Below are 14,273 nucleotides of genomic sequence, written 5' to 3'. Positions count from 1 at the left end.
CCGAGTTCCAGGGACTGTGTTTGACAGCTGGTGACCAACATCATATATTTGCTGTTTCCACTTGGAATTTTTTCCAAAACAAATAAGCAAACCATTATGGAGGACTGTACTTTTTTCAGATTGACCATAAGTCTTTTCCTTTCTGGCTGCATGTGTGTAATGTTCATGCTCACTTTTGGGAAAAAAACACCAGACAACTTCACTTTCTCATGGGAAATTCCATTCTTAACATACAGGCTGACTGCAGCATCTGGGTTACCCTGATTTCTACATGTATGTCAGTGTGAGAATGTTGGATTCAAATGCTGCTGTCAACATGTCACTTTTAGGTTAACCTTGTAAATCTCAGGAGAAGGAGTAGACTGGATCTATAAAAAGGAAGCTTTTCTGTAGAATTTAGTTACAAATTCGTTTGGAATCTCAACATTCTTATGACATGTGGTTGTTTACTTTTATTAGAGATAGCTTCTGCTAATAAATTGGCACTTAATAGATGGTTTAGTACCTCGAGGTGTTGCTGGTGAACTACAGAAGTTTTACACGCATCGCTCATTAAATTTAAACCAAGTTTGGACTTAATTTGTTTGACTCTGTTGGACATTTAGCAGGTGAAATGGGTTTACTGGGGACTTGATTGTAGTATTTACATCATATATACTACCCCCAAGCTTTGAGCTAATTAACAGACTGTGAAATCAAAGAACTCCATGGTCTACAGGGACTGCACTCCTCTTTCAACTACAGAAAGTTTTTTACATCCCAAAAGTTATTGACTCCCAGGTAGAAAAACTGGGGGGAGGGAGTGAAAAAACAAACAAAAAAACCCAGCCAAAACAGAACAATCAAATGAAACAAAACCATCTTGGATGTAGGGCTGACTTCCAGTATTAAGTTCATTGGGATCCGGAATCATAATTAAATATCCATACACATTTGTCTGTAGCTCCCAAGCTATTGACGAGGGTTTGCTTTACTTAATTTTGCTATGTAGCAGGAAAGTTCCCCTTGGGAATTTTTTTCCTGTCTTCCTTCTTTAGATAATGGTGGATATAACTTAAAACCTTCATTTAGTTTCCAGACAGAGGTTACAGTGAAGAGGAGAGCAGTAATCTTTTTATATCTAGCCAAACCTTTAAGAGATAAATTTTCCAGGTGTCTCGCAATGAAGAAAAAATTGTGGCAAACCACTTGTTTAGTGTTCAGACTAATTTTTTTCCCCATATAGTAATGCCTTTGTATATATTTATTGTGGAAGTTCTACACATAAAAGAGGCTTTAGGAAGGGAGACTCTGAGGCTGTTGTTCAGTGCTGTTGGACATTCATCCAAAAAACCCATGTTGTTGGTATGGCTCAAGTATGCCTGAGTGCTATTCATATATTGAATTGTTATCATCAATAAAAATAACATAGTGAGAAGAACTTACTAATGAAATGCAGTTTATATGTTGAAATCAAAGTAATATCAATGGGGTGTTAAGGATTGTTTCTCCTATTTTGTATCTGTGTCAAAATTTTAGAGATTTCATTTATTCATTAGCTATAGGTGAAAAAGTGTTTTGCAATAATTTCACAAAAATAATTTGACAAATTATATTTACAGAATAACTATAAGCTGAAAAAAATCTAAGCATATGAAATTGATCAAGGACATCCTGAAGCTGTACACTGGCATAAAAATGACTTCTATTACTTCATCTTTGCCTTAATGCAGAATTTCAGGTTGCTCTACTTTCTCATGTGTTTTTAGGTGGGTAGGAGACTTGCTTGCACAGTTGTGGGTTTTTTTTGTCCAGACACCAATTTAAATTAAATACGCAGGAATGTATCTCTATATCTGTTCCCTCCTGTTAAATTTCTGTAAAAGCTATTACCTTGTTTCAAAGTCATGGTTTTAGGGTGGAATAAATATTATACAAAATCACCTCTGAGCATCTTTTCAGGAAAAATCAGTACTCCTTAATGTAGTAGTTCCTCATTGATGTCATAATTATGATACATTCTTCAAACTATCAAGGGCTTGATCTGCTAACGGTTACAAGCCTGCAATATTCAAACATATAGTCAAAGGATGGTCTCACAGCCTCAATTTAGATTTCACTCTTCTTAAGATTGGAGTCTGTTCAAAATTTCTTTTTCCATGAACAAGGAAAGATGGAATTCAGAAATAGCCTCTACCCACACACAAAGAAACTTCTTAGTGAGGATGTAAAACAGCTTGCTGAAGCCAGCAATTTTATGTTTATATTAAAATAAGACTAAATGAGCATTGCAGCAGACATTGAAATTAAGGGCTTTTTTAAAATAGAATATTTTTTTAAACCAGAAGTTGATTATGATAGTGAGAGAAAGGAATTATGAAATATAGCAGGGGCAATGATTTTAATTTCTCAGACAGATTAAATATTTTTCCTTTTTAGAGTTTATTTGTGCGCTTGTTTTCATTTTTTTGAAACCTTATCATTTACGAAAATGTTTAGCAGTTTTATGTTCTTTGAATGTTTTTTTAGTTTTAGTTTGTTTTGTTTCAGAAGAATGAACAGCCATTTTAAAATTTTAGAGCTGTATTCAGAGCCTGGACCAAGTATTTGGCATTGGTGAAGAGCAAGGATTACAGCCCATCTTGACTGGATAACAGATGATAAAGCACTCTTCAGCTGAGAGCTTTTATCCGTATATTTTTAGAACTTTGGAGGCATTGGCAGTAAATGTATCTTTCATTTAGAGTGGCTTCAAAGGAAGGAAGAAAATATCTTAGAAAGAGTTCTGGAGAGCCATTTAATGTGCATCTGTTCTGATTAGGGCCAAGTTTTCCTACTTCTGCATATAGGTTTTGGTCAGCTCTTTGGGGTTTTGTTGTTGTTTGGAGGAGGTAAGAAGTTACATTTGTTTATGCATTTACCTTAATAGAATTAATTCCTCCAGGTATTGAGGTCTAATATCAGACATAAAAGTGCTTCAGTTTGAGGATCTCCTTTGTGGTGGGACATGGCAACACTGATGCATTTACAAAATGCTCAGTTGAGAACACAATGCACATGTATATTTTTCAAACCTGACGTACAGATATTCCATCCACAGAACAGTTGATGGAGGTGTATGTGCTTATTTGGGTTATAAGATCTTCATTAGATAATCATGTCTTAAGGTGGCTTCAGAGCATTAAGTATCTCCATTTTAGCTAATCAGTATCATTTATTTATTCCTCGAAAGACATGATGTATCCACATATTGAGAGAGCTGCGGATAATTTCTTATCGGTTCAATCTCAGGGCAAAAATTGTTCACATCCAGAAATCTCTTTGCAGCAATGAGCAGCACTATCCCTGATTAGTAGCACTAATGAAAGCAGGCATAAAACAGCCTTTTACATGCTTACTAATTAAAGGCATATGGCCTTGAACCAGCTAGTCCTAATTTCAGGTTTCTAATCTCATTTCGTACTGCTATTTTCAGTGACACTAAAATACAACTGGGGAGAAAGGGAGATAAAAAAACACTTTACAAGTGCATTATGAATTTTTGACTTCTTGAGAAATGTTAAGAGCATTGATGCTTTTTGAATTTACCAAGAGCTCTTCCATGACCTTCGTTTGGAAGTGAATCAGGGTTTCTATTATTTTGACTGTATGGTCACTTCGAAACAAGATTAGAAATAGCATAAACCATCTGCTTTTCAGGGATAAACAAAGAGCTAGGCTGGCTCTGAAGGATATGCTGGAAAAGTCTCTCTTGATTACTGTGGTGAGAAGAAAAAAAAAAAAGGAAACTGGAAGGTTGTGGCATTCCATCAAAGCTGATATATTGGCTGGCATACAGAACGGTGAGGAAAATATTTACCTAAAATATTGGTTGTTTTTGACCACGATAGCACTTTTGGACTAATCTATTTAGAAAAAAGCAAAGTTCATGTTCACCAACTGTAATTCAGATGCTTCTTATAAGAAGTATAAAGGGTAGTGACACTTAGAAAACCCTTGATTTATGCTATTTTAATGTCCTTAAATTTTTTTAGTCACTTGCATCGGTAGAAAAAGAAACATGATTAAAAGAGTCAGTGAATCACAGAAATTTCAAGTGTTGAATCTGTTTGGTGGCAAGTTACAGTAATGCTTTCTGTAACTATCTAAGTGTTTGGAAATTGTTTTGCTATGACAACTGTCACTGATCAGTATCTTAGTAAGGATAATTATAATATCAATTATAGTCTCCTTCTGTGATTAATATATTTTTCTTTATACTTCTCAAGAAGTGGATGCTTATTTGCCATCAAGGTATTTTGAACACAGGTAAAGAAATAAAATTATAATATCAATTTAAATGTATGATTAATAATAATTTTGAAAAAAATCCACTATATCCATTGTAAGGCACTCGTGAACCAGTAAATGAAAAATTCCAGCCATCTAGATTCCTCTGATAATCTTCATTGAAATCACTTGAACAGCCTCTTCTGTTCCCTCATCAGCTGTTTGGCCAGCTCAGGGCTCATAGTTTGGATGCCTTTAAGCACCTGAGCTTGCTACTAATGCCTACTATTAATTCACTTATTTGGCAAGGATAAGCAAATTCCTGAGCTTGTCATAGGTGCAATATCTAGTCCTTTGCTTGATGTCTGTACCAAGTAAAATGTCTCCCACAGATGTAAGAAACTTAAAATGCAATAGTTTTCATAGTTAATATTTTCTGAAATAACTATGGTATATTTAGAATAGAGGCTTCTCTAATCTGAGGACAAAACCAAAACACTCCAAATCTTTGAAAGTGCAGTATAAAGGATTCATTTATCATAACCCTTGATGATGCTCTCCAAGTGAGTAACTACAGCAGCAATTATCTAATAGCTGTGGAAAAATACTTTCCATGCTTACCTGCACTGTGCATAAGAGGACTGATAAACTCTGCTGGGTCAGAAACAGCAAAGGTGAAAATGATTTTAAACACAGGAGTGCTACATGTGGGAGACTGTGAGTAGGGTATGCATCCCTGAAGTGTTAGAGCTGAATCAAGGTTCACTAAACATGAACCTTCCTACTTATTGCTTAAGCTTTGTGTTTTCTTCAGGGCACGTCAGAAGTGGAAGACTTGAGATCACTGATAGGCTAGAAAAACTGATTAATGCCTTCAACTATGACTCAATTTATGCTATCAAATGTGGGGGTGGGGTGACAGGGGAAGGTTTGCAAAAAACACTCAATGTTTCTCAGAATTTATTTTACTAGGCTGGAGATTGTGGCTAATACAAAAACTGAAGAGACTGATATTTTGGGTTTTGTCTCTTTTAAGGCAAAGCATAAATATAATGCTAGAAACTATGAAATATTTTACAGAAAAATACCCCACACATGAATGTGAGGACTCCCAGATTGTTGTCAAGCTTAATATTGCTGTAATATGATCTTGCTCATCTCCAAGGTGTACAGTTAGGAGGGACGTGTTTTGTACTTAATCCTATTTATTTGGTAGCTCTTGATCCTTTTAAATTGGAAACTTCTAAAAATAAGTGCTGCCTGGTCTGATACCTATCTTGAAGTTTGGAGAGTGAAGACAGGGAAGAAGAGAGCTATGTGTAGTGTTAGAAGAAAGGGGAAGCACATAGGAAAAATTTTCCTTTCTCACATTTTAAAATCTTCTCTCCCCTCCACAAATACTGCTGTGCTTGTAAAAACAGCATGGTCATGTTGTATTGCTTTGCTTTCCTTATCCCCCTTAACCCTTGGAGGCTGTGACCCAGGCCTTTTTCCTACTGCAATGTGGGAAAATGACTGGGGAAAAAATTAGAGAACTGGGGTTATACTCCCATTCCAACAGAAGACAAGCAGTATGGAAGTTATAGGGTGGAATGAAGTTGCTACTCCCTGGAAGGGATGCAGTCAGCCGGTGTGACTTCCCCCACACAATACATCCTAAGGAGGACTTAACAGAGCATGGAGAGGAGACACCACAGCCAGGCTTTGCTGCAATCAGACCCTCAGGTACTTGACTGTGGAGGCCCAGAAGGGGGTGTCCCTCATGCTGTTGATGTGCGTCCCCGAACCACCCTCCAATCCAGCAGGACTGCCCAGTGAAGGGTCCCCATAACAGGACACTGGCAGACTGGTCAGGCACAAAGGTCTTGGCTTTTTTGGGGTGCTGACAGACTAATCACACACAAAAGGTTTGAGAAAATCTCCCCTTTCATGTAACACTGTAGGATCTAGGCCACAAAGCTGCTATATTACAGGTTACTTGAGGTCCAGTTCTCCAAACTCAGCAATCTGGATGGTGTTTCTTTCTTTTTCTTCCTTCCCACCTTCTTCTTTTCCGTCTCCTCAGAATGAGCTCTTCCTCTTCATATTTGTTCCCCAAGTCTTTGGAATCCTTCCTTTAATCCTCTTTCTTTCTTTAATACTTTTTTCTGGGGTTTTTTTTTTTGTTTTTTTTTTTTTTTTTTCCTAAGGAATTCCTGGCACCCTGACAGAAAATCTCCCTGACCTCAAACTTTTGGCTCAAGCCTAAAATATTACTGGGATTTTACAGGTCCTGAGGCTATTTAATGCTGCAGCTGTGACAATGACTTTGAGTGCAGCAGGGGAACAACAACAATTTGGATAACTCTGAAGAACACACGCTGGTGTCTGAAGCTGTCTGGAGTTCAGGAACATGTTATTTTATGATAGTGGGGATTTTTTCTACATGACAGAGTAGATGTATAATACCCCATAAGGTGATGAATAGCCAGAACAGAAATCTCAGTTTTGTCATCCTCCCATAGCAGGCAGGTAACGCTGGCAGTACAGGCTGTTCTGGATATTGATGGAGCACTAAAAGATGAGAAAATCTTGAACCTTTCCTCAGTGGCACTGCTCTGTTGGGTTCATCCTTTGTTTTTCTCCCCAGTTTCTGGGAATAGGAGGAAGGCAGGCAAGCTTCTGAAAAACTCCAACACTAAATTGCCTGCGTTGCACTAAACTGTTGTGCAATGTGCTAGCACAGAGTGGCACAAGTTTGGATGTTGTTTTGGGACGTAAAGTTTTGATTTTCAGAGTTTCTTCTGAAAATGTAGGTTTTTAGACAAGATAACCAACACTTTTTGAAGTAGTTCAGCACCTCAAAAGGACAGATGAGGCATCAGTTCAACCCTATCAATTTAAAGATGCCTGAGGAATAATGAGGAAATTACTGTGTCCCAGGCAGGGGAGGAGCTGCTCTGCCAGCAACTCTGAAGCCTGTAGTCAAAAAGCAGCTAGCCAGTGTGGAACATGGCCTTCATTTTCCGGGAAAGGCTTGTGGATCAATGAAAGAAGAGCTGCCTTTGGACTCAACCCAGGCTAATTGCAAAATTGAAAAGGTTGAGGTGTACAAAATGCCCCACCCTCCAAATTGATTTGCCCAGTTATTTCTGCTCCTCTTATGCCTGCATGTCACTGGAGTTACTAAATGGCAATTGCAAGACTGCCAGCAAATGATTTATCGGAGTGCTAGTGGCATGTGAAAGAAATCAGTATTTTTCACTTTTGTATATATGTGATTGCTTCTTTATAATCTCTAAGTTCTCATAGAACATAACTGGCATTTTATTAAACATAACATGGACAGCACACTAGTTATGTGCTCACAGATATTTACTGACCATCAAGTAATGCATGTTTAGGTTCCACAGTGTGTTCTGGGGGGATACTGCTGTTTGATGTTGCTCCCAGAACATCTGTGCTGGTTCTGGCAACCTCAAGGACTGCTTGTCCTCTAAGTGCAGGCAAGCTCTTCTATATTACAATACACCTGTTTATAGTGCTGTCTCTAGAAAACCAGGAGACAAAGGGGATGTGTAGAATTTCATGCAGATTTGCAGGTGTAGTCATAATGTCAGAAGCAGTCTTAAGCTGGTAATGTTCTTTAGGCCAGTAAAACTCTTTTATGGTCAAAACAGACTTCAAATGGCACTGTGGAGTGAGGAACTACTTGGCCTCATCAAAGTTATCTACCACATGCCTCAGCTTGGGGGCGATGATGGAGATTTTGTTCAGAACTTTCTATAGCTTTAGATTTTTATTTTTTCATATTTTTATTTAAGGGCTTAACTGCATGTCTCAGGAATTCGTGGGGAAAATCCATGGTCTCTTCTTTGGTTTCTGACCCACGATGTTACAAAATCAAAGTTAATTTTCAAGTTCTGATGCAGAAAGAAGAGACTGCTGGAAGGAAAAGAAACTACTCCTCTTACTGCAGGTCCAATGGCACCTGGCTTGTATCAGGAATAGTGTTGCCAGAAGGACCAGGACAGTGATTGTCCCCCTGTACTCAGCACAGGTACGTGTTCTGGTACCCTCAGTTCAGGAAGGATTCAGGTGCTGAAGTGAGTCCAGAGAAGGGCAGTGGAGCTGGCGGAATGTCGCTGTTGTGCACAGGGATGGTGCAAAGAATGACATGGAATTCAAGTCCAGGATAAATTGAATTATTTAATTAATTATCACCTCGTTTATATAACTTGGTTTGCAATAGAGAAATGACATGATTGGCCTACTGATTAATCTCCCACCAAAATGACTGGTTGAGAGAAATAGTTCCCATTCTCAAAATATTATTCTCAATGAACCAAAACAATATCCACTGCATTCTCACAACACCCAGCACCTGCAAATAGTTTACAAAATAGCAAACCATCTCTCAGCTTGTTTGCGTGGGAATGGAGACTTTCACAGGAGACTGCAAAAGGTGGAAAATTTCTCTGCTAGCCTCCTCAGCATCTACAGTGGAAGTCTAGAGAATAAGTCCCATGAGGAGCAGGGGAGGGACCTAGGGGTGTTTAACCTGGAGAAAAGGGGGCTTAGTATCACTCTCTACAACTGCCTGAAGGGAGACTCTAGCCAGGTGGGGGTTGGCCTCTTCTCCTTGGAAACCAGGGACAGGATGAGAGGACACAGCCTCAACTATGCATGGGGAGGTTCAACGTGAACAAATGTTGGAATGGACTTCCAGGTAGTCAGCATCCCTGGAAGTGTTCAAGAAATGAATATATGTGGCACTTGGTGCCATGGTCTAGTTGACGTGATCGTGATTGGTCAAAGGTTGGAGTTGGTGATCTCGGAGATCTTTTCTAACCTAAATGATTCTGTGATTCTGTGAAAACAAAGGACCAGTTTCGTCTGTAGGGAACTTGCTGTAACATCTCCTCATTTAGGCACTAGCAAAACCTTCTATGGTTTATCAGAGAGATTTGTTGCTGTTTCAGCCCAGGGATCCAAGCTTGAGTTAGGCAAGCTCATTTTCAGCATGTGCAAAAAACTACGCTGGACATAGGGGGACTCCTGTAATTGCTTATGTTGGCACAGCTGTCTGGTCCCCAGCTGGCATACACTGTCATCCTGACCCAGGGCATCACACAGTGTCATGGAGATTCAAAGGGCTTAAATTTCAGTGCAGAAAATGAGTTGTGATAGAAATGAGAAACCTGTTGGTTTATAACAGACAGCTTCCACTGTGCTCATTATTCAGGTTTGGGATCACTTGCATCCATGCACACTGACAAGCTGCCCTGGCACGGGATGGCTTTTTTAAAGGCTCCCCATTGCCAGCAGCTCTAAATCTTTATCTCACATAGGAACAGATGGAAATCATTCTCACATCTGAGCAGCAAAAATCTCAAAATGGACTGGGCACAGTGGCTGACATTTGGCTGGCTATTTGTTGTTTTCTTTGCTAGTTGTTTTCCAAGGCAAAGTACATATTGTCAAGCATCTGGACACAGTGGGCATAAACCTCCTATGGAAAAAAAATAAATCAAAACACCTGGTATAATAGTAGCTTCTTCCAGTAGGAATAATTGCATGCTGTCAGCACTCCTGAACAATACAGGTAAACCAGACACAATGACCTCTGGAAAATTTATGACTATTCACCTGTTCAGAAGTTCAGTAGCAAGATATATCCTGGGTATTCACCTTATAACTTGCCAGATTTTAAATTTGCATTTGAATTGAAAAAAATGAGCTGATGGAACTGAGGAGTGGGTTCCAGCATTGCTGTCATTGCCTTCAAAATACATTGTCTCTAAAAGAAACCTTGCCAAAGATTACCTTGCTCTGCTGCAATGTAGACTGAGAAATACCTAATTTATTTGTTCAGTGACAATGCTTTTTAAGGCCTCACCTTTCATAGAAACCAGAATATTTAATAAGTATAAAACAAGTTATTAGAATGAGATTTGAGTGAAAACTGGAAAGATATGAGTAGAGGCAAACATAAAAGGGATTAAGGCCTCATGTTCATGGTTTATGAAAATAACTTTCTAAGTGGACAAAAGGAAGCTATGTTTCAGAACATTATTAGCTAAAATAACACCTGATCCAAAAAATTCTCTTGAGTAGGCAACAAAAAGATAGGTAGTTAGTTATCCAGCTTTGAGCTTTGTTATATACTTGCTTTGGATTATGCGTGACCTAATTTAGAGGTCAACAGTATTCTCTGAATAGTTCATATAGATGCTAAAGCATTATGTAATTTATCAAATTATTCAATTAATGTAAAGTTTCCATCAGAAATCTTGGCAGATGTTCTTAAAGGAATACTCATAAAGTCTTATTTATGAAAGAAACATCTGTCAGAGACAGATATTGGATCATATCAAAGACTAAGGTGACTAAGACTGGTTAACATCCACTGAGATGGGTTGCCTTAAACCCTAGTGCTTTATATAAAGGTTCCCACTGATTGCAATGGATTTAAATTGAAACAGAAGAATAAAAGAAAAGATTTGGCTAATGATGAAAATATCAAATAAAAAAAAAAAAATAGAGAATTAGTATCATACCTGAAACTACCTCTAATCTTATTTAGAGGTGTCTATGTCTAAGGGCATTGGTTCAGATAAAGAAAGAGTAATATTATTATTCAGGCATAAAGCCTGAAGAGAAACTTCTGATTTCCATCATCTTGAAAGCTGTCTTTTGTAATATGTGTTTTTATCTGTACAAGGATGAAATTTGGTAACTTCACAGTTCTGATTTACTGACAATAACCTAGAAAAATTTTCCTTTCAATTTATTCGGTCTTCACGGTGTTTCCCAGCTGTATTGTAGAGCATTGGGTGACAGTGGCTGGGAGGTGGGAGTCTGGCATACCCACACTTTCAGGGAAGATAGGCTCCTGCAGAAGACCCCTTGCTGTTCCTCCTTTCCAAGGGAACTCCTCACAGCGGGAAGCAGAAGCCACCCTGGTTGTAGCTGATACTGCTGTGGAAGCCTGCTTCACCTGAAGCAAGGTACTTTGGGTCAGCTGAATATATCCAAGTGTTTCACTTTGCAAAAGGGTTAAACAGAGCCATATAGCAGGGATATTTTGTTGTATGTGCACATTTTTATTTCCCGTCAGGGAAATAAATGACAATGAAAATTGTTTGAAAAGACAACTGTTGAAAGTTGCATCTTCTCTTTCGATGGAAGATCCTCCACTGCTTCTTTCTGGATATTGCAGGCTCTCAAATGTGACTCTAAGTGTTGGGGGGAAAAAGGAAAGGTAATAGACCTTTTCAGAAGTGTAATTAGCACAGCCAGATCTTTGCTTATTAGCTGTTTCCATTCTGTTAAAAGATGGTAAAATGTTCCTTTGAATGTCCCACATGCAGACCATTTGGCATCTATAAATTAGTGAAATGCATCTATTATATAACAATTGTAAATCATCAGTGATAACTGTGTCATTTAGGGCAACGGAAAAAATATGTACTTGATGTTTTATTCAGCAGGAGGTTATTATAATGATACCTTAGTGCACAGTGAATGTAGTTCTCTCTCTCTCTACATAAAATTTTTATTAATTGCATTAATTAGTATATTTTTATTTTTTAAAGCATAAAAAGCTTCTCATTCCAGGCCCTGAATACTTGCATAAAATTTAAACTTATCATAAAATGTCATGATAGTCTGTCTACTCATTTAGCTTCAATTACTTAGAAATATGCATAACTGAATGTAATAAAATAGACCCATTTCAGACCAGTCATAATAAACCTTCTTATCTATCGTTATGCTCTTTCCTAAGTACCAGAAAGAATGTTCCAGGAAATTAGTAACTACTAATAGTACTAGGAGCAGACTGAAAAAGAGTGAAGTTGTGAGTCTGTTAACATCAGCGTCAAGGCATGTGCTGATTTTCCTGGAATTGGGATTTTAGCTTTCAGTGAATGAGGTAATGAACAACAACTTTTATAAGCTGTTGTCATCATCTGTAATTTAAGATCTTCAGATTTCATGAGATGCTGTTTTAAAGCTTTACTTCTATGTAAGTTATTCTCAAGTTTACTAGGTAATTATTTTCAAGTCCTTCACATATATTATTAGTATCATAAAAGCAAACCCCACGTTTTCTGTTGGGGTAAATGGAGAGAGAAGGGTGACTTCAGTGAGTTTTTGATAATTTATGATGAAAATAAGCGTTGATCTTCAGAGGCAAAGGTAATCAAATTGTAACAGGCCAAATACATGCACACACAGGGGTGTGTGTGTATATGTTTGTTATATGTATCATTTTTATACATGCACAAATAATATAGGTCTTACATTTTATATATATAAAATAATCCAGCCCCAGTCACTCCAGTTTTGAAATCTTAATGAATGCTTCTTCTGGATTTAGCATGATCTACATACTTATAAATATACTTTTGATTTAATATCCAAATATATTGATCAAAAACCTTTGAATGGCTGAAAATAACACTAAATATCAGTGCTTGTCAGTAAATATACATGACCATAACCGTACTGAATTACCCACTACATTGTTTTTTGTCTGTTTTTATGCCTATAATGCTAGTGAAATAGTAGTGAAATAGCTATTTTTTTGGTCAGAGTTCTCAAAGAATTGAACTTAGTTATTTTCCACAAGCTAATGGTGGTAGCAAAAGTCCAAGTCTGCTGCAGTTATATACAGCATAGGATCCCCTTCCTTTGCAGAGGATTGAAATGATTAATGAAAACATTACATCTCCACAGAGTACCCCTCAGCAAACTTCCCACTAAATATATCCATTAAAAGCTGGCATACAATATGTAGAAAAGATTTAAAGAATTATGCTGGAAAGCTGTCTGGGATTTCAGTGTTTCCCAGAGGGTAATTTTTTGATGGCATTAACGATCTCCTGTAGAGAAATCTGTGTCTAATCATTCTCCATCCCTGCATGACTCTGTGCAGTATGGCATCCTGCAGTATATATCGCTACATATGTACTCTAGGGTATTCACTGGCTGGCAAATTACTTGAGCAGGTTATTTACTTTTGCAGGAAGTTATGACTGTTTCTGCACTTCAGCTCCTGATGAAAGAAATACTTTATTTTCCAAAGTCTGAACATTGAGGTTATCCTCATACTCGGTGGGATAAAATTTACCATCTTAAAATCACTGTAAATATGCCTTCTTGTACCATGGTGACGGTTTCTTACCTTTCATACTAGAAAATCATGATCAGAGAAATTAGTTTGAAGCAGTGATCTAAAGCTGGAAAATTAAAGAGAGAAGAAAACCATGGAGGACAATGCAAGTCAGTCAGATGGTAGCCTCGCTGTGCTTCGTGCTGTCTGGCAGGGCAAAGTGTGTGGCAACTCGGTGTAAAAATGAAGAATAATTCTCTCCTTCTTTCATTCAAACCAAAGAATAGGAAAATTTCTAATCAGGAAAACTCTTGCCCTCCTTCCACAGGCTGTGCTCAACTGAGGGGACCAGGCTAGGAAGGTGATCCCTGAAGCTGCCCTTATAAATTTGAGGAATCATTCCTTGAGTCAACATTCATCATTTGAAGTTTTTTGTGCCACTAGGGAGGGTTTTCTGCCCATCCACGTTTTGTAAATGCACTTACAGCTTCATACAGAAACTTTCAGAAATTTGAAAATATTTCACCATGCTCTGTTGAGGATGAGATAGGAATAAGAAGCAGATGGTTTCAGTGACATTTTAGTTTATTTCTTGTTTGGTTAAGTCTGAATATCTCTGTGTCCTCTGTTAAAGCTCCTTGAATTTGTAGAAGGCATGCATTGCAGCAATGAATACTTCAAAGTAAAATAAAGCAACATTTGCTGGATTTTACATACGATTTTTAGAGTGAAAAGGAAGTCAATATTGTGACCACTTGCTACTGTAAACTCTCTCCAAAAATTTCCTGGTTTTATTATTATGTTAATGTAGTTCAAGCTATGGTTCATTAGTGTTCTCAAACTTACTAGGAAAGTATGAATGTATTTAGAGACAGCGTATACTTTCTCTCACACTTTATAATAAAATGACATTCAGAAATGGTGCATG

The sequence above is a fragment of the Coloeus monedula genome, assembly GCF_965178545.1.
Source record: "Coloeus monedula genome assembly, chromosome: 1".
NCBI classification, from domain to species: Eukaryota; Metazoa; Chordata; class Aves; order Passeriformes; family Corvidae; genus Coloeus; species Coloeus monedula.
This window is presented reverse-complemented; position numbering follows the sequence as displayed.